Source organism: Thermobia domestica, chromosome 2 (genome assembly GCF_964235325.1).
Source record: "Thermobia domestica chromosome 2, izTheDome1.hap1.1, whole genome shotgun sequence".
NCBI classification, from domain to species: domain Eukaryota; kingdom Metazoa; phylum Arthropoda; class Insecta; order Zygentoma; family Lepismatidae; genus Thermobia; species Thermobia domestica.
In genome coordinates, this window is record NC_137455.1 from 215,437,077 (window position 1) to 215,457,914 (window position 20,838).

Consider the following 20,838-nt stretch of genomic DNA (forward strand, 5'->3'; position numbering starts at 1 on the left):
TTCTAAATTATCTTAAATTTCTAATATTGCATGTCCATAGCGCAGATGATGCACTTTCGCTTCATACAAACTTCCATATGGTAAAGTAAATAGTTGTTTCATGACAAATTTCACAGTTCGAGTCGTTAAAGATCTACAACCTGTTATTTGATTTACATTTAATTTAACTTTCTTTATATATTATTTAAAAATTCTAAGTGACAAATAGAATAATGACATAAACTACTATCTCTTTAATAAAAACAACGACATGTTCACTGAAGTCACAGAATATATGTAAAAGTACCATTGAAAAAAAAAGTCTCTCTATTTTCAATAAGCCTTGCTCAAAAAGAAAGAGAGAAAAAAAATAATTCTAATGTTTAGTAATTATAGTTCGAATTGGAAAATCTTTTCTCCACGCGGTGTAAATACGTTTACAGTTTTCAAATAGTTCCGACTTTTATACCGCGAACGTCTTGCATTTTATTCAATGCCGAAAATTTCCCTTTTAGCATCAACAAAAAATAATTTGGATGGTTCCTACCTTTTGCCGTGTACACTGCTCTCACCACTTTCGTAGTCACCACTGAGCTGACCACACACATACAGATGTCCCTGCGTTTCTTGGCTTCCTTCTTCCGGGGGAAGTGTCCTGGATCCGGAGTTCCTCTCTTCGACTCCTGCTGCGTCCTCCTCTTAAACTGCAAGGGGCGTCGCTTTTGGGCGTCTCCTGGTCCATCAAAGTGGGGCTTCTGTTGGTCCATTTCTGATATAATGCACTTTTTCTCTTGACAGCACTTTTAAACGTGACACTGCACCAACATCACTCTTTGTGTCAGAAGTGTGGTGTTTCACGGATTAATAGTATGGATTGTTTTTAAGTATTGTTTATAGTACTTCAAAACTGATTATGTATTATTAAAGCTAGTCTAAGTGCTTTCGGTGAGGATGTAGGCCATCCGTTATCGCTAATAGTCTGTAATTGCTCGTGAATGTGTTTATAAGTGCGAAATTCTGTCACTCAAAAAAAAATGTCTGTAAGCTTTTCGATATATATATATATATATATATATATATATATATATATATATATATATATATATATATATTAGCAGCGTTCTAAGTTTGCATATATACTTAAAGAGGATCAATGTGTAAATTCCTATGCCTAAGAAAAATTGCAAGTCCGTACACTCGGCTTCGGTTAGTTTAGCCGCACATTATTCTCGGTTGATTAACTTATGATTATCAAAGTAGTGTGTGTGTAAGTTCCGGGTGTGTTTTTGTGTTGTGGTGATATGATGTTTTCCGGTGATATACTTAGATACGACTGAGTTGGAGTTTTTTTAATTTTAACCTGTCGATCTTTTTGAATACGCCTCTAACGGTGTCTTCGATTTCGTCTCTGTTCTCTTATTCGTTAGATTATTTTGATGTTCTAAATTTTTATTTTTGGTCTCGGCCTATTTACGATGTTCGAGCGTCGTTTCTCCGACGTACGTGATTTTTTTAGATTTCACATGCAATATAGAAAATTTTATAGGGGTCTATTCGGCGCCTCGTAGTCTCGTGCGTGCTTTTGAACCAAGTTACAGACCTGTGTCAAAATTTTATCTTGGTTCTGCGTGGCGACATATGGTCTATGATGTGATTTTGACAAATTCACAGAGATTATTTTCCACTTGGATTCTATTCAATGTGTTCAGACTTTATTATTTTTCTCAATTTCACAAAAAGATGCTAAAAGCTGTTTTGTTTTTCTTTCTTGGGCTCACGCAGGGTCCTCTGTATGTGTGGTCTTCTACGCATGTGGCTGAGGCAGCGGTATTAAGAGACAATAGAAGGGTCTTTCAACTGTCCTCGCCGCGACGACAGGTATACAGAATAAAAAAAGAAAACATCTTACTCTCGGATAGTAAAGGAAAATAAAGAATGTTCTTTGCTTCTTTGAACGCACAAAAATGAAAATGAAAATGATATTCACTAACGTTCATAATTATATGCAAAATTGAATTAAAAAGATTTATTTAAAAATTAAATAAAAATGGTAATGATGCAACTGTCACAGCCAGAGGTGAACTCTACCACTGAGCCACCGCGGCCCCCTCGCAAATAAATAGTTTCTGAGTAATTTGCATATGTGTGATTTCTTTCAAATTTGCCGGCTAACGAGATAGTCGTTGAGCCAGAGAAGATGTGTAGTTTCATCTCGAGGGAGTAAAAGACACCTAAATATTAAGATAGCCAATACTATAAGCTTTGATATTTTGTATGATACTATTCGGAAAGCGGTAGCAATATAAACCTCCCCAATTTAGAATCTTAGACATTTTTACTTAGCTCAGTGGTCGTTTGAAGTATCTGTATCTGTCCGTTTTTGCCAGAAAACTATGCGTTGTACCTCTTTGTATTTATAGTTGGGCCGTCTTTAAAGTGATGAAACATACTTATCAATAGCGCCGACGGAAAGGAAGTAAAGAGGGAAAATTTAAGAAATAGTCCCTAAAAAACCCCTTTTTACTATTTTCTTTGCTTATCACGTGACAACACTGCATAAGGAGTAAAATACCCATTTCTTTCAGAGTAACCAATACTGTAAGCTTTCAGATGTGGTATGATACTTTTCTGTAGGAGGTAGATTTCTAGGGCTAAACCCCCTTTTTAGATTGTGAAAGAAAATGGTAACGAAGTCCTGTGGTCTTTCGAAATTCCTATAACTCTGTTTGTTATGACTATAGAAGTAAACATTGTACCTCTTTGGGCTTAGAATTATATAGATATTTTAAATGATTAACACACTTGTCAATAATACTGACGAAAGGGAAGTAATGAGGGAAAGTTTAAGAAAAAGTCCCTAAAATTCCCTTTTTACAATTTTCTTCGTTACTTATGTTGCAACACTGCACGACGAGTAAACGACACCTATATTTCTGATTATCAAATACTGTAAGCTTTCAGATATGGTATGGTACTTCCCTGTCGGCGGTAGTTGTCAGGGGCTAAAACCCCCTTTTTAGATTCTTTAATCCTTGAGAGGCAGAAAATTTATTAATATTTCGAGAAAAGGTAATGTAGAAAACAACATACTAAAAAATCCTAAAAGAAAACTCGGAAAAGTGTACGGTTTACGTCTTCATTTTACTATGTGTAACAGTAGAAAACTTCTCATGTTTGCAGATACTTTGTGAAGAGAGGATTTTTCAGAAGAAACGAGTTGTTTTCTAAACTACAAGAATTTCAGACATTAGAGCAGCATATGATATCTACTGCCAATCAATTGAGAAATGACATTCAGAATTTACAACAAAAGACTGCCGAACATGTGGCATCCAACCCCAGATCATTTGAGAACATGTGAAGACTAAAACGAATTACTACCAGAATCTGTAACATTATTTTTGAAAGTTATTCTTACAGGCGACAGTTCAAAATTAACAAGTGACAGAGCTTCACCTCTAATATGGTCATTTGGACAAGATCTCATTTTTGGTGTTACTGGCGGAAAGTCAAAACCTCAAAACACATTTTCTTACTTTTCGCGCTGAAGATACTGAATAGTAGGATTGTCGAACAAACAAAGATCTTAAACCGGCGTGATCACGGCTTGTCCTATCATCAAATAGAGAAAATGGAAAGTGTCACCGCCGTCCAGAAAACATCTGAAGGGAAAGATGATCTTGAAGCATTACCTGTAAATATTATTCCTGTGAAATTTACTCAACTTGCTTGGGAAACATTGATAGGTTGGAAAAAACTCTGTCTGGAGCGGAAACCGCTCACCCTGTGAATGGAATAGCAATACAGTAGTAATCAAAGTTACATATTAGTATTTTAGTTACAAGGAAAATACTAGCAAATAGAAGACAACGAACGTTTCTTGGTGCCACAAAAGAACTAACCCCTTACATCCCTGGGAAAAGAGTTGGTCCAGCTGTAATTGGGTATTATGATTCTATTCGTGAAGAGTTCGTTGCAGCGTCAAGATCTAAGAATTTAATTTGGATTATGTTGGGGTGTATACATCCTCAGAATCACCTAATTCCAAGTTGGACTAGATTCAACATCAACCTTGAAATTCACCTAAAAAGTATTAGCTACCTACAAAAAATAAATTCCCCAGCTACAAGTATGACTACAATATATGCGATGCTAAATCCTTCACTCGTCATAAAAAACAACTACAACTTCAGTCGTTAGTTCTAACTGAAGATCAAGTTATTTACTAAAAAGCAAATGAAATTGTATGGAAGAATCCTGAAAAGTACCGGAAAACAGTTTTAAACCTTGTAGTATTCTATACTATTTGTAACTTCATGTGCATCATCGGTAGAAGATTTCAAGATTCTGGTTTGCCGGAGCTCCTCTCCAAATCAGAAACTTTTGCAGAGATATCCATAACTCGAAGTTTACAAGGAAAGCAATATAACCGTGCTATTCGTGTTTACAAGCTAACATTTGAGTCACTGATGAGAAAGCTCAATGAATTCAGAATATGATTACAGCCCAAGCACAGAGATAATTTTCCTGTGTTGGAAGAAGTTGAGTCTAACATATCACAACGTTTCCAAGAAATAGAAGGCGCCGCTAGTGAACAGTTATCTCAAAGTTTCTCAGAACAGCCTTTGCAACAGTTTGGAAAATGTTTGAAGCATATCTGGACCACGTAAGGCGCAAAAATGGTGACCTGTTTTGGATATCCTGCGTGCATATATGGTAGATGTGCTTTCAATGACAGTTCGCGCAACAAGAGAAGGTAACTGGCTGCTTTATCTAGCAAGTATACAAAAGATGATCTCGTGGGGTTTTGCATATAGGCATTTAAATTATGCACGTGATCCTTCGGTACATATTGCAACGAAACTTTTGATCTTAAAAAAATATCCAAGAATGTACAAAGTATTTCAGAGCGGTTAGTTCTCCGCGCAAATGGGGACAGTCAATCCATTTGGAAAAATATCTGCAGACCAAATAATCGAAGAGATTGTCAACAAAGCCACCCGAAGGCCTGCTGGAACAATCAAATTTAGAACTCGTCAGGTTGCTGTTGAAAGATCCTATTTACTTTCAGATGTAAGGGCAGAGCTTCTACGTACGCTTGTGGAGGCTACAGATTCTTCCCCAAAAAGCAAAATCACTCATGACCTTGCGTCATCGAGAACATCAAGAAAGGCGAAAAATGTTTCGTCGATGGTTGAGATATTTCGAAGGAATGGACAAATCCTTTCAAGGAATCTAATCTGCTAAATATAGCTTCTGGCATGGTAGCTTCTGTAGACGTTAGAAACAACTTTCTTAATCTTTATGAGAGAGGTGAGAAAGCACATAAGAACTTTAAAGAGCAACGCCTCCAGAAAGTGCGAGGCCTGTTGTTGTGTATGTGTACTAAGAACTGTGTGTCACCCAATTATGAGTACATGAAACAAGAATTAAAGTGTACTGGCGTATGCAAAATACAAACATGTTCGAATTGTCAAGAAGATGAAGAAATATCTAAATTTTAGACCATAATGTAGACTCAGATGAAGATGAATGAATCAAACTAAATGATATAAGTATTCAACAAATACTGTGAATATGCAATTGGCTACAAAATATATCATAAGAGATGCCTATTTTTTCATGCCATTATTATTTTCGCGACATATTTGAATAATGATAAACATAACTAATGCAAATAAAATGTCATTTACATCTTGCTATATGCACAGTATTTCAACTGATGCTATAAACATTTCTATGCTGATATACAAACTTCTCTTTTAACTTATATACTCCTCGTGATATTTTACAATCAAAACATTTTCAAAGTTAAAATATTATATGTTCGAAATATTTATAAAGCTTATAGTCCTACTCTCTTGTCCTACTGTCTTCAGTTCACTTCAAACATCAAGCAATTTACAAAACGGTCTTAGCGAAAAAACAACAACTGAAAGTGGAAATATAATTCCCTTCCTGTCTCCACTCCCCTTTCTTTACAGAAACTTTAGAACTTCCTGATCTTCTATGGTAAGTTTGTCAATTATCTTAAACCAGGACCAAAACACTTACCATAGTTGTTTTGTTACATCAACTTTTCTCGAAATACTATTAAATTTTCTGCCTCTCAAGGACTAAATAATCTAAAAAGGGGCTTTTAGCACATGACAACTACTGTGTACAGTTAAGTATCGTATCATATCTGAAAGCTTACGGTATTGGCTACTCTGATATATAGATGTCTTTTACTCGTTATGCAGTGTTGCCACTAACAAGCGAAGAAATTTGTACAAGGGGAATATTTAGGGATTTTTCTTAAATTTTTCCTCATTATTTCTTTTTCGTCAGTATTATTGCCAAGTATATAAACCATTTAAAATATCTATATAATTCTAAATCCAAAGAGGTACAATGTTTACTTCTATAGGCACAACGAACAGAGTTATAGGAATTTCAAAAGCCCACAAGACTTCGTTACCATTTTCTTTCACAATCCAAAAAGGGGTTTTAGCCCCTGAAACCTACCTCCTACAGAAAAGTGTCATACCACATCTGAAACCTTATAGTATTGGTTACTCTGAAATACAGGGGTATTTTATTCCTTATGCAGTGTTGCCACGTGATAAGGAAAGAAAATAATAAAAATGAAATTTTTAGGGACTTTTCCTGAAATTTTCCCCTCATTACTTCTCTTCCGTCGGTACAATAGATAAATGTGTTACATCACTTTAATGCCTGTATAATTCTAAACACAAAGAGGTATAACTCATAGTCCTGTGTCAAAAATGAACAGAAATACAGGTATTTCAAAAGAATACTGGGCTAAGTAAAAATTTATTTTAGATTCAAAATTGGGGTTAGCGTTACCCCCTGAAAGCTACCGTTTTCCGAAAAGTATCATGCGAATTCTGAAAGTTCAGTATTACTCAGAACTGCAGGTGTATTTATATTTACTCTCTCTATTGAAACCAGACTCCCAATTTTTGAGGTTCTGGCTCAAGGACTAAGAAGGGCGCAAGAAAGTTTTACCCTGACCCACTTTCACATACCGTAGAGCGATGAAATTTTACATATGTAATCCTGCATACCTACGTAAGTCATTTTGTACAGATGTGTTATAAGCCCGAACGTGAAATAAGTAAGGTGTACTGGTTCAAAATCCATTACCGCATCTCAGAAAGCAGCGTGCCAACATCGCAGAAATACTTGCCCGTATGAAATGACTGCATGGTTGGGAAGGAGTGGAATGAGGGTAGTGTGCGGCCAAGGAAAAACGCGAGCTATGACGGATTTCATATCTAGGGTCATGCATCTGTCTGGCCATCATTTGGGCAGTGAAGTTTGCGTTGTTTTCCAGGATGCAGACACGTTTTGTCTGCATGCCACGCTCTGGAATTTCACAGGATCCTGCAACGCACGCAGCAGTGAAGTATAGTATATCCTGGTAATTGTGGTACTCTTTGCCTGGAAAGCAAGTAGTAATACCCCATGATGATCCCAGAGAGTTTAAACGTGATCATCACTTTAGTCGCTCAGAGTTGAACACAGACTTCTTTTGGTGGTGGTACGTCGCCATGCTGTCATTGGTTTGGATGTATGTTGATTGTGAAAGTATTTATGCAAGGGAATTACTCAAGGAAAGGTTCGGACCTCCAGTTCCGGAGTCGCATCGGTCTTTTAGATCGTCTATAATTTGGGAAGGAACTGGCCCTGGCCTTCTAGAAGGTACTATTCCAGAATTCATCTTGTGGGAGTGAAGAAAACCAGGGAAAACGTAGTTAAACTAATGACAGAGTGTCGACGTGCCACCACCAAAGGAATTGTGTGTTCAATTCTGAGCGACTAAAGTGATGATCACGTTTATTTGGGATCAGCATGGGGTATTACTACTTGCTTTCGAGGCAAAGGGTACCACAATTTCCAGGATATACTATGCCTCACTGCTGCGTGCGTTGCGGGATTCTGTGAAATCTCAGAGCGTAGTATGCTGTCAAAAGGTGTCCGCCTCAAGGGAAACAACGCACCCGTTCACTGCCCGAATCTTGGCGAGAGAAATGCATGACTCCGGGTATGAAATCCATCATGGTTCGCGTTTTCTCTTGGCCACACACCATCTTCCTCCCACTTCTTCCCAACCATGCAGTGCTTCTACGATGTTGCCACGCTGCTTTCTGAGGTGCAGTAATGGATTTTGAACCACTACACCTTATTTCGCGTTCAGAATTATAACACAGCAACGGAGCAGAGTTTCGATCTGTGCATTACCACATAACCTACGTAGGTATGCAGAATTACACATGTAAAATTTCATTGCTCTACAGTATGTGAAAGTGGGTCAGGGTAAACCTTTCTTGCGCACTTCTCGTTAGCCGGGAAATTTGAAAGAAATCACACAGGTGCAAATTACTCAGGAACCATTGATTTGTGATCCCCGATTCATGTGGGTGAAAATGTTCCAAAATACTTATAGAATATCCCCTTGCAAGGAATACATCGAATTACTAGTCACCCTATATATATATATATATATATATATATATATATATATATATATATATATATATATATATCGGGTGTTTCAGATAAAACGTCCAGGGCTTATAAATCCGAAACGGCTGAGAATAAAAAGATGAAACAAAAACTGAGATAGGAAAATGTCATAGGGCGCATCACATGGTGTTGTTGTGGTGACTCCCAGGGCCCTCCTTCAAGGGGCCTAGGGGCCAACTTCAAATTTTTAAATAGGAACATGTATTGAATCATACCCCATTCAATAGTACTTAAAAAACGAAACAACTTTTGTAGGAAACAATTTTCGATTCGGGCCACCGTTTTTAAATGGCCGCAAAAAGTGGGTCCTATATAAGATAAAACGTCCAGTGCTTATAAATCCGAAATGGCTGAGAATAAAATGATGAAACAAAAACTGATATAGGATAATGTCATAGAGCACATCACATGGTGTTGTCGTGGTGACCCACAGGACCCTCCTTCAAGGGGGCCCAGGGGCCAACTTCAAATTTTCAAATGGGAACATGTATTGAATCATACCTCATTCAATAGTCCTTGAAATACGAAACAACTTTTGTAGGAAACAATTTTCGATTTGGGGCACCGTTTTCAAAATGGCCGCAAAAAGTCCTGTATCAGTTTGAAGTTGGTACCTGGGCCCCCTTCACGGAGTTTCCTGAGGGTCAGCACAACGACACCACTTGATATGCTTTATCATCGTTTCTATCTCAGTTTTTGTTTCATCTCTCTATTCTCAGCCGTTTCTGATTTAGGCCTGTAAGCACTGGACGTTTTATGATACAGGACCCACTTTTTGCGGCCATTTTGAAAACGGTGGCCCAAATCGAAAATTGTTTTCTACAAAAATTGTTTCGTTTTTTCAAGTACTATTGAATGAGGTATGATTCAATACGTGTTCCCATTTGAAAATTTGAATTTGGCCCCTGGGCCCCTTGAAGGAGGGCCCTGGGGGTCTCCATAACAACACCATGGATGTACGCTATGACATTTTCCTATCTCAGTTTTTGTTTCATCTTTTTATTCTCAGCCATTTCGGATTTATAAGCACTGGACGTTTTATCTGATATAAGACCCACTTTTTGCGGCCATTTAAAAACGGTGGCCCAAATCGAAAATTGTTTCCTACAAAAGTTGTTTCGTTTTTCAAGTACTATTGAATGAGGTATGATTCAATACGTGTTCCCATTTAAAAATTTGAATTTGGCCCCTGGACCCCCTTGAAGGAGGGCCCTGGGGGTCTCCATAACAACACCATGGATGTGCGCTATGACATTTTCCTATCTCAGTTTTTGTTTCATCTTTTTATTTTCAGCCATTTCGGATTTATAAGCACTGGACGTTTTATCTGATATAGGACACACTTTTTGCGGCCATTTAAAAACGGTGGCCCAAATCGAAAATTGTTTCCTACCAAAGTCGTTTCGTTTTTCAAGTACTATTGAATGAGGTATGATTCAATACGTGTTCCCATTTGAAAATTTGAAGTTGGCCCCTGGGCCCCCTTGAAGGAGGGCCCTGGGGGTCTCGATAACAACACCATGGATGTGCGCTATGACATTTTCCTATCTCAGTTTTTGTTTCATCTTTTTGTTCTCAGCCGTTTCGGATTTATAAGCACTCTACGTTTCATCTGGTATATATTTTACCTGATACCTTAGAAAAAGATAAGTAAAAAACTTTAGGTTTCTCGATAAAAATAACTTTGCATACTGTTAGTAACAGTAACTTTTTATACTTTCTATGTATGTAACGCAGCAGCTGAAATGCGCGTGGCAGGGGGTGAAGATGAGTAAATCGATGATCGATCGATCCAGGGCGCAGTAAAACTAGTTACGCAACTAGTCATAATTACTTCGGCGAATAGCCATTTCTATGTCTGGTCTTGAACATGTGCTTATAAAGAGGACAACCTATCTCGAATATTACAGTGTAACTTCAAGAACATTACATCCTTACATATGCACTTGATTACACTACTGCACTTGAGGGAATTCGTGAAACATGTGGAAGATTATATACAATTTTGTAGTGTCTATTTTACCTAATTACTGAAAATGTTATCACTAATATAAAGTATTAATATAGTTTATATATTTTGAAGCATCACTGAGGTCTTATCTTATAAATGCGAGTCTACATAAAGTATAAATCGAAAAGAAATGTATCATATAATAATAGTTATACATACTATTTTCAGTTACGCTTTACGTACATCATTATCTCAACAGCCTCTTTCTTCTTCTTTTATTGCTCATCAAACGTTCTATTGTAACCATAAATATCGACCCAAGGCGACACAAGTCAAGCAGAAAAACAAGAACCAGGAAAAATATCCATCCTGTGTATGATGGATTGTTCTGCTAAGACGTTGTTTCACTGTCAAACTCACTTAATTTCGAGAGAGAGAAATACACCTTGGATGTTGAGTAATGAAAGGATGAATGATTGAATGCGAGTAAGTTGGAGCTTTACCGATGAACTTCTTGGAAGTTAGTTTAGAGATTAATGGTTTTGATATGTACTACAGTTTTCACTGGATGAAGGAGAGTAATTTGCTGAAGCCCTTCCTTCCCTTCATTTGACAGATGTTCTAGCCAATTGCTACATCACAAGGATAATTTCATTCAAAATGAATGCCTGGAAAAGGCATAATATATTCATAAAGAACATACCATCATCAGAGTTTGGACAATAATATCACTTTATTTCCAATAAAAAATATTTACATATAAATATTATAATCTCTACTATTTTGACGAGTTGTTTTGGGTTGATTCCCCTACCGTATGCAAACCGTTGTTTATTTTAACGTCCAACTCTTGATCCTGTAACAAAATAATATAGTGGAAAGCAAGAATGGAAAAAACGGAAATAGAGATATGAAAGCTGGAGAACCCTATGGGCACAAGGGCAGGTTATTGTCCATTATAATCTGACACAAATTACCTCTCAATCTATTAAAATTTACTGTTCTAACATTATCTGAAATAAGTTTCCAAGAAATATATATTTTTATCTACATTTTTCCAGAAATTAGTTCTTTGTTACAGCACAAAATACATGTTGGAAGTAGACAGATCGATGGAAAGACAAAACAGTTCTATAAGACTTCCATACTAGTGCATAACATATATAGGAAATACAAACAAAGCAAATATTTGCCGTTGTGTAACGAGAATTGTCACCGGTGACATATATTATCTATTACAATAAAAATATAAGTTTTCTCTGGGGATAGTATTTTTTACCCCTTGCAGCAATGGAAGGCATGAGAAAATCAGTTCACTTATCATTAAATGGACCTTACTAAAACCTTGTAAACTGTGACTCGTACTAAAGCAACAATATATATTATGTTGGAAATGCAGTTTACGCAACACATAATACAAATAGAGTAATAAGCAGGGGAAACAGAAAAACTGTTATATGTCCAAGGTTTATCACAAAAGTACAGCACGTGAATATTTGACGTAGTGAGTATCCTTCTTATCTATCAGTCAGCGGTTCTGTATTCCAATCTTAGTCAAGTACTCTTTGGTCTCTTCTTTCCGTAGGAGAAATAGCTACAAAATGTAAAATTAGAGTTTTATGTCTGATTTCATCCTGTATCCTTACTTTTCTGCTAAGATAATAACACAAGACAACAAGTATGATTCTAAATCAAATGTAAGGCTGTTATAGATTTCCTTCCATTAATAAAATATAGAAATAAGCTTACATACGAAATTAAATACATGTAAGTGAAATGAATGTAGTGATTTTGTACCCGTTGAGTGAATCAGCATTTGTATCTTAGTCTGCCCGTCTGTCTGGTTCATCGTACTCTCGTAAAACTTATTCTATTTTAATGAAACTGGCATAGGCCTATGCATTTTTCAATCTCCGAGATATATTTATTGCTTGATGTTGAAAGAATCCATCAAGAATAATGGAGTAAAAGGGAATAAAATAAACACCATATGGCATGCTTTTGTATATAGAAAACCATTTATGGTAAAAAATTATGTAAAAAAATTAAAAAATATGGTTCACACTTTCTTTGCGGTATCACAATCATCCTCAGTGATAACGGTCGAAACTGGTCAAGAATAAGTTGGTAAAAAGAGTAAGTTTCTGCCAGTTTCCAAGTTTCGTTACTGAAATAATATGATATTATAAAATAATTTTCTTTGATAACATACACAAAAATGATTTGACTTTATGCAATATGGCGTATACTTCATTTTAGGCATCCCAATTGCCGCACCGCATGGAACTGAAAGCTATCAAAAATTTAAGGGTGAATCTCCAACGAAAAATAATTTTTCTACGGTACGTTCCGTCAATATTAAAAAATATTATTTTGCAGCAGTTAAAGTCAGTATAGAATAAGGAATGGAATTACCTACCGATCGAAAAAGATATTTCATGATTGCTTTCGTAAACGAATATTCATTTTTTAATAAAATAAATGTATTTAAATCTTCGCAGTCTTTTCTAAAGCTTGCTTATAGCATCAGCGGATGATGAAGGAATATATTTAGTCCTCTTTGCACGAATTAGAAAATATGTCTTACGATAAATTTCGTAGAAAAAATAATTAGATTTTCATACTATATCTGGATTGCACGTGGATGTCTCATGGCTTGACGTTAGTGATACAGGTCTAGCTACAATAAAGCATAAGTTTATCCTCGTGTGAACATACTAATTCAACTGCTTTGTTTCCCAGGACAAATCGATGTCGCAAAAGGTGGTTTTGTTACGTACTTCTTTAACCAAAGCTTGATCTTGGTCAGCTGATTTTGACTATGATTATCTACTCCTGGGCATTTGTCTAGTTTATTGCCTGTCTTCTTATTCCGCGTGAGTATCCAATCACTTCCTCACAGTTTTATGATCATTCTCTCCTAGTCTGAGAGTTAGTCAAATATAAAGAGGCTAAAGTGACCAGAAGTCCCAAAGAAACTAATTCTCAAACGGGACGTCTATACATGTTTTGAAGCAAACATATATAAAAATGTCCAGTAAATGATATTTTATGATTAGCAATATCTTCTAGAAATTAATGACAAATCCCGACGTCAAACCTATCTTGCTAAAAACTTCTAATAGTAATACTTTTTCCTGAGTTCTTTATGCAACACGTTTCAAATTTGCAAAACTCCTTTCTAAACCTCTTTATGCAATAAGCCCCTCAAATGTCAATTTTGTTTTCAGGCACTGCATTTTAATAACGGTATCTCTATATTAGTATATTTGAAATATTTTCTTTTCAGTACCATTTTGTCAACTACAAGTCGATTGTTTATAGTATTAACAATTGTCATGTAAAATGGTAGCCTTATTAGAAACAAACTATACTACACTGTGTAACGAAAAGTATATTACCTATGAATATCAAACTATCTAATAAAAAATTGAAAACGCATTCTGTAATCTAAATTTTTTATTGCAAAAATAAGATGCAAGACTATTGTCGTAATAGGAGAATACTTCAGAAAGACCGAACTGGGGGTGAAACCCTGGATCGGATTTTTACAAGTCAAACTATCTGATATTGCATCTCGTTAACTGGTACATTATATTTATGAATTTAGAACATTAACCGATTACTGTCCCCAAATTGATGAATCTTCGTAACGTCCTGATGGTCTAGCACCCCGGTCTGAATTCCAAGGTTAATTCAAATTCTCACAACGATAGTGGTGAAGCGTGTATTAAGTAGACGAGCGCAAGTAGGAACTATGTTATAGAACATATTTACATCTTATTACGTATTAAAGGAATGATTTATTTCTGTTAGTTTTCTACTTTCCATTAAATTCAGGAGAATTAAAAGTTGCTGTACAGGACCAGAATAGAATGCACCAAACTAACTATTATATACAAACGAGGCACACATTACTTGACGGGAGCAAAAAATAGAGTCAGTAAAGGGCTTCGTTTTCTGATAGCATGTAAGGTTAATTGTAGGAAATACATACAACAACCTAGAATAATATAGAAGACACTGAAAATAGGAAATTTATAAAATGAGAATTCTCCCTATAGCATCGTGTTCTAGAGATAACAATACCTTGTTGCAATATTAATACGTTGTATACAATAAGAACACATTGCATAGGTTGCAACAGGAAGTTATAGATCTACTACTTCCGGTTTCAATATTATATTCACATAGTTTGAAAGTTTATTTTAGTTTACAATGAAATGAAACTCACTTGTGTTAACATGCCGTTATCTTGAGAGATCTGAATTCTAGCTCGTTTTCCATTTGTGATCTTCCCTCCTTCTAATACAAAATTCATTCTATCAGATTCTTTTTAGAAAATATTACCAATAGATCTCAGTGGAAAATCTGTTCTACTGCTTAGGAATGATTGAAGTAATATATCCAAGATACACTTCCCTGAAAAAGCTTTAATTACATTAAGATATGAAATGAAACATCTGAAATATGTAGCAAACCTTAACTGTTACAAACTTCGACACTCTATGTAAATGTTCCATAAACTTCCGCTCTGGAATGTGATGTCGAACATGCACTCTTGGTTTTTAAAATGGATCGAAATAGAAGAAAGAACCCAATTTATTTGCTATTAAAAATGTCTTCACTGCACTAAGAGCTCAAAAACGGCATTTTGCTTCTTGTAGCTGTGTATACACAGGACGTTAATGAACTAGACCTACAGATTGAAACAGGTGATTCAATACATCAAAATAAGGAAAAAGTTCATATGGATCCCCGATCAAAAGCGCACAGTTTCAGAGTTAGGACTATCTAAAACTGTGCGAAAATGAAGTTTGGAAGCGAATATCTCCAAAACTATTAGCTATTGAGCTGCGGTGGTATGTTATTGTCTTAGACTTGTAATCTGCTCTACCTAAAAATCTAGGATTCTGAATCGTTCAGTGGCGTCGCAAGGGAGTCTCCCACAGGAAGAGCGGGATCCCGGATATTCCTTTAGGACAGATTGGTTCGGTTCTTGACAGATAGAACAAAGTATCACCAAATAACAAAAGTCGTTGAAAGACCATCAATATTTTGAAGAAAATCAAGATGGCAAAGGACTTTTTGGGTATTGTGCGTGGTTGCATAAATATAGTTGGAGCTGAATGTAGTGGATAAAAAGAAATTTAATAAACTCATTATATCTGCAGGTTCATGACTCACATCATGATCTGTGTGCTAAAGGAATCGGGCATTAATAATACGTAATGATTTTGGAAGAATTGATCCAATGAGGATTTGCAAGAAAATGGGAGTATGCTCCGAAGAAAACGAATATAAGATAGACCGATAGACTTAGAAGACGTATTGAGCTCTAGTCGCCAGGAAAGAATTCCCTAAATTACAGGTTTTCAGAAATACTGGATTTCCGTTGTGTCCATTGTGTGCACCCCTAAACAATGAGTTTTCAGTTTATCTGCAATCTGATTTCTCTGTCCCTGTGATTATCTCGTATGTTCATACATCAAAGAGGGAAGGGAGAGGTGAAGGGAGGAGTATTACTTTCAGTGTAGATTGTGGTATTATTTCCAGACATGTCCGTATGCCCCTGATCCGCCAATGACACTTTCACCATTTTTACTACCTGGTAATATCATGTGTCATATTTCCTATTACTAACTACAATGTGAGTCACATGGCCAAGAATATTCTACGTTTTCATCCCAATATCTAGGCTTTTCCGAAATGTTCATGGGTTTCCTCGCGATTCTTAAATTGTATGGCATATTTTCATTCCCTAAATTCTTTTCCTATTTCTTTAATTATCCACCTTGTTTAGCCTAGGAGGCAACACTGTGGAATTTTAATTTGTTTCAAACAAATCTGAAATGACAAGTTACTATTTTTTCTCAAGAAATATACCTTCTTACCATGACTTTTCCCTCTTTTTGTTACATAACCAGTATTCCTGATTTTATGTGTCATCAGCTCCCATACGTTATAATCTGTTGTTTACTACGTGAGAGGGGGAGGTGCACCTATATGACAAGGGGTTCCATTTTAGATCTACAACCAAATGAGTTTGTGATGAAGAACATTGTATCTATTGTTCTTATATTCGTTTCTTTTTCGGAGCATACTCCGATTTTCTCGCAAATCCTCATTGGGTCAATTCTTCCAAAATCATTACGTATTATTAATATCCGTTTCCTTTAGCACACAGATCATGACTGTGAGTCATGAACCTGCAGATGTAATGAGTTTATTTAATTTCTTTTTATCCACTACAATCAGGCCCAACTGTATTATGCAGCCACGCACAACACACAAAAATTTTTCGCCATCTTGATTTTCTTCAAAATATTGATGGTCTTTCAACGACTTTTGTTACTTGGTGATACGTTGTTTTATTTGTAATGAATCGGACCAATCTATTGTAATGGAACATCCCGGATCCCGCACTCCCCATGAATGACTCCCTTACGACGCCACTGAACGATTCAGTATCCTGTATTTTTGGATAGAGCAGTTTACAAGTCTAAGACAATAACATACCGCCGCAGCTCAATAGCTAATAGTTTTGGAAATATTTGCTTCCAAACTTCATTTCTCCAGCGGTTTGGACAGTAGTAGCTCTGAAACTATGCAGTTTGGACCACGGGTCCATATGAACTTTTTTTTTTTTTTTTGCTTAGTTTGATGTGAGTAAATACCTGTTTCAATTTGTCGGTCTAGTTCATTAACACCCTGTATATATATAAATGCACATGACTTTCGGATAACTGTGCCACTATCTTATATATAACTTAGTAACTTTTGAGGAAGTGAAATCTCAATATCTTTCTCTATTAGATACAATACTAAATCAAGCTCTGTGTGGATATATATATATCAAGTCTAATTTCATGTGAAACTTGTTATTTCCGGTCATGGTTTTGTTTCAATTTATGTTCATAAATGTTCTTTCCTTTTTTTTTTTTTTGGTCCTAACTATAGTCTGTAATGGCTAGTACAAAAATTTGATCTTTCATTTCTTCAGCAAGGAAGGAAACTTTACATCGTGTTGTTTCTTAAGATACATTATTTCATTACTAAATTACTTGAATATTTCTTTACCTCACATTTAGAAAACAACTACCAACAAATCATTTTATTAAAATTTAAAAAGGCGATTAGGAAATAAAACAAATTCAAGTGTATACGTTACTCTCACAGCCTTCATTTCAGGCAAATATACTAAGACGCAGAATAACGTCTTAACAAGTTAATGGCTTCTATGTTTTGAAATGGCATTTTAAAACTTAGAAAACACATATTCTGTTGATAAATCATTTCATCAAGTTGGGAATATAAGCTCTTATGTCAAAGAACTAATGTACTATGAACTAAATGAAGTTATGAACGGAAGCAATTTGAAGGAGTTGCTGTAATATCTGAACGATTATTCCAAACAATTGATTAGTCCTCGAAAATATCCTAATATTTAGAAATTATTACATAATGCATCATCCTATATTCTTTCTACAATACGATATTTGTTTGGTGTTTAATCTTTCTTACTTTTGTTGACTTTAAAGTTACGTTTTCTTTTAAAATAACAGGTCACATATTCATATTACACTAATAATCTTAACTTTTAAATGAACTCTTCTTCTCATATTTTTAATATGAATGTTTTGTTTTCTGTTTCAGAATTATCAATAATAAATAATACAGCACATAGTAGAAGTTCGCGTTTCGTTTTAGATATTTTAATGTTTCATCAGTTTGTGGCGATCTTGAAACGAATTTTGTGAATATATACAGGTTGGTCCATTTATCAATTTATAATGATAGTAGTAAATATCTCTGAAACCTAAAAGATAGAAAAGCGAATTTTTGCACCACGAAACTATAGGAACGGGACCACGTCTTAGGTATTTCACTACAACACCGGATGAACAATGTTGCCAAATCAATATAAAGGTATATTTTTGAAATGACACTACGTCAGATTATTACATGTTTCAAATCAATATATTATGGAAAACTTAAAATACCACGTTTATTATTCACTGTTGCAAACTAAGGATGTTATAGCATCACAAACATCTGAAGTTTAGAAGCCTCTATCGGACATACAGCACAACGGAGATGCAAAGGATAATGCACATGCATACTATTGTCATGGTATGACTTGATTGAAATGAATAGGAACCAAGTTACCAAGGTTTGAAAATTTGAATTTCTTTGAAGTGTTTGATTTCGATAAGAAATGTTTAGATAAGTATCATATTTAGTTTCCTGTGTTGTGCGTAATGGATTTGTAAATTATTTTGCCGTCTACAGCACTTTGATATCTCAAACCATTCCGGAGATATGATAAACAATCCTGGAGTTTGCTACACTCCATAAATCATGTAATTGCCACAACTTGTTGCAATAACAGATACTAAAAGCTATTACTGTTATGCTAAAGAAAGAAAAACTACTACTATTTGAAATATTTTCCTCAAATACGCCATTTTCAGCAGAATTGGGAACTTTATTAATGCTTATCGTATCTCCGAAATAGTTTGAGATATCGAAGTGCATCAAACGGCAAGATAATTTGTACGTAGATTGCAAACCTCACAAGTAATTAGATATGATACTTATCTAAACATTTTTCAGAAACCAAAGTATTTAAAAACTCAAATTTTCAAGCCCTGGTAACTTCGTACCTATTCATTCGAAACATGTCATACCATGACCATAATACCGTATCTAACGGTAATGTACTTTCCATCCATGTGTATTATTCTGACTATCCGCATTTTGTTGTAGGTGTATTAGAGGCTTGTAAACTTTCGATGTTTGTGATACTATAACATCCTTAATTTGCAACACGGAAAAAATAGTGTGATATTTTAAGTATTCGCTTGACATGTTGATTTGAAATGTGCAATAATATGACGTAGTGCCGTTTAAAAAATATAACATTATATTGAGTTCGCAACATTGTTTATCCGGTGATATTATAAAATACCTAGGACGTTGTCCCGTCCCTATAGTTCCTTGGTGCAATAATTCGCTTCTCTGCCTTTTACGATTTCTGAGATATTCCCTACTATCATTATAAAGGGACCAGTCTGTATAATGCTATTTCGGAAGGAAGAAATTATTCCAAAATAGCAGGTTTATGACAGGTGAAAAATTCCGTCTTTCCTTCACATAGATAATGCATTTTTTTCTCAACTGAGAGGAAAGATATAGCAAATAACTTCTCTATATACGGATTAGCGTTTGTCTATGAATCATACATTTATCTTTTCGAGGTGTTTATTGTTTCATCTATACAAAAACTTGAGAATGGAAGCTACCCCTGTTCCTTCGCACGTGAATTCTGTCTTTAAGATGTATAAAATACTTTTATTTGAATTAGTTAGAAATTTCAGACCCCAAAACAATATAATAATTTTTAAAAAAATAATGTAGTTACTTTAACAAAACTGGAAATACATCCAATAATTCCTAAATGTTTTAAAACAGTGAGCACGTAATATTGTATAAAGAAAAACGATGAGTAAAGTAACATCGAACACAAGGGATGCATTTTATGTGTTTTATATTGAAAATAAAACTCCTCTTCCACATAGGTCTGAAAGAAGTTTTTTAATCAGTGTGTCTCCCTGACTAACATGTGGAACAGAGAGCTGGACTTTCGCCAAAAAACTACGAGCGAACTACATGTAATCTAGAAGAGAGTGCTACGAAAACTTTTTTCTATCGCGATCCGGTTTTGCAATCTACCAGTTTATCAAGTTTTATTCGTAGTATTTCTCTCTTTTCGTCAGAAGAAATGTGCTCCTCTTGTAGTATAACAATGAACAAGTGGATCTTCAATCAAACATAGGGAAGCTCTAAGTGTTATCTTGCGAGATTTTTACAGTTTTTACTTCATTACTTTTTCTTTAATTTCACACGAATTCTAGTGGGAGTGGGAATTAAAATATGCACACTAAAAACTATGTGTTACTTCTACGCAATGGTTCTCTGTCACCAGATTTGTGTTTTCATATTACAAAGTGCAACTTCAACTTCATCGCGCTTTGCAGTAAAGCCTTAATATCGGATATTTTGAAGGATTGTTTTAGTAACACCCACTGACGTTGTTTTAGTACAATTGCCAAGCAACTACTTACACTGTTTTTAATTAACGGGCTTGATTTTTGTGAAAGATAAAGTTAGGCAAACTATTGATAAGCGGTTACGAGAAACAAGTTTTAGTCGGCGACGAAAAGAAATATAATGAACGACAGATTGCAGGATCTCTATTCATGTAAATATCAGAAAATTTATACACGCACAAACCTATTTTAGTGAAGAATACGGTACATATTGTACGTCGTTTGTTACTTTCTACACATGTTAACTATATAACGTAAAGCTTA